This window comes from Nymphaea colorata, chromosome 2 (genome assembly GCF_008831285.2).
Source record: "Nymphaea colorata isolate Beijing-Zhang1983 chromosome 2, ASM883128v2, whole genome shotgun sequence".
In the NCBI taxonomy this organism is placed as follows: Eukaryota; Viridiplantae; Streptophyta; class Magnoliopsida; order Nymphaeales; family Nymphaeaceae; genus Nymphaea; species Nymphaea colorata.
In genome coordinates, this window is record NC_045139.1 from 36,215,573 (window position 1) to 36,217,373 (window position 1,801).

General features: G+C 36.0%; 1 long non-coding RNA gene across 1 annotated transcript; it reads left to right on the forward strand.

Annotated features, from left to right (window-relative positions):
- The first annotated feature begins 721 nt into the window (after positions 1 to 721).
- LOC126409823 (uncharacterized) lies at positions 722 to 1,801 on the forward strand. Its single transcript, XR_007572614.1, has 2 exons — positions 722 to 937; positions 1,324 to 1,801. It is a non-coding gene; the product is annotated as an uncharacterized LOC126409823 (long non-coding RNA).

Consider the following 1,801-nt stretch of genomic DNA (forward strand, 5'->3'; position numbering starts at 1 on the left):
TATGACACATCATGAGTATGAGGAACTTATTGACATATATGATAAGCTAACATTTAAAACAACTTCACCAACTACATCAAAATTAAGTAATAAATATTTGTTCATAAAAAGAAAATATGAAAATCTAAAAGATCACAATAATCTTTTTGACTGCCCGTTTCATGCCTTAATCTGTTATCTTTGCTTAGGTGGTTACTTTTGCCTGGCTCAGGGGATCATTACCGTATAATGATCTATACGATTCTCCAACTCTGCCATTTTTGGTTTCATTGTCCTTATTACAATCGCGTGTATAAATTTCAAGCTTCTATCCTGCTTGTAAGGGAAAGGGATCACAGGTGTTATTCACCTGGGTGAGTAATGTCTCCCAACCCAAGTTGTGGCACATCCCCCATGTGAAGAAGATGGCTGGGAACTGGTGTGTGTACAGGAAACACACTGGTCTTTTCTTGGAGACTTTGGTACTTTGTTTATGACATTTTTTGAATATGAGAGCCCAGATTTTGAAAGTTTTTTGCACCTGCACCTTGCAACACAACATAAGGCAAATTCCTCTGCTTTAGTTTGTTGTAGCTGGTTGCTTTTTCTTTTTGAATTTTGCATTTGTTAAAGAGCTTGAGACCTGCCTCTTTGGGCCTTTGCCTCTTTTCCTCCCCACGTACGTATGTATGCCTTTGTTTTCTCAAGTGTCGTTTGCTTCTTCAAGATGGTCATGTATATATACTGGGCCAGTCTTGTGGTGGTTTAAGGTTGCACATGAATAAGCAATTTTTTCTGTGTACTGATGATCACATTTGCTTGTTTTTCCTTCAGTATGTTATCAATCACCAAGCATTACAGTGCCTGTTGAATCTTTTGATGCACAATCACAAGAAAAGTATAAAGAAGGAAGCATGCTGGACGATTTCAAACATCACTGCTGGAAATAAGGTTTCAGGTATATGTGATTTCTGGTTCAGGTGGATTTAGTGATGAATAAAGGTTAAAAGGGGAATTAAAACTTTTGTTGAACTTACCTTTTTATAATTTTGGATGTGTATTGGGAATTATTATTGTTTTTCTTTGTCAAACTTTCTTTTTTATAAAATTATATGTATATGCGTATGTATTTTATGTATGCGTGACAAGGAAATTGGAGTTATTACAATTTACAAAGGTTTGCTAAATGCTTTGAGCTTTTGAATAATTGTTATTGGGGTGGTTGGGCAGTTTGTCAACTTTGGTATCTTTCTCTCTATTTATTATGTTTTGGAAATTGATTTTGCTTTGGGAATCTCAATTGTGGAAGCTTATACTGCGGTTATTCATTTTTTTGGGTTGCAGGCTGTTATTGATGTTGATATATCATTGGTCCACTTGTACATTTGCTTCAAACAGCTGAGTTTGATATAAAAAAAAGATGCAGCTTGGGCAATCTCCAATGCAACTTCAGGGGGTACACACGATCAGATAAAAGTATGTTTTGATGTATGAAGCTTCATATGCACAGAAAAGGAAATGTTGTTTTAGTATTGTTTGTCGGATCATTTTTTTTCCTTAATTGGTAAACCTTGTTATTTAGTTATCTGGTGAGTCAGGGTTGCATCAAACCTTTGTGCGATCTTTTGGTGCGCCCAAACCCAAGAATTGTGACGGTTTGTTTTGAAGGATTGGAGAACAAATTGAAGGTTGGGGAAGCTGAAAAGAACATGGGCAACATTGGAGTTTGGTCGTTAGATGTTCTTAAAAGATGTGGTCTTAATTCCTATGTCTTGCATGCTAGATGTTCTTAAAAGGTGTGAAGATTGGGTTTCATAGTTCA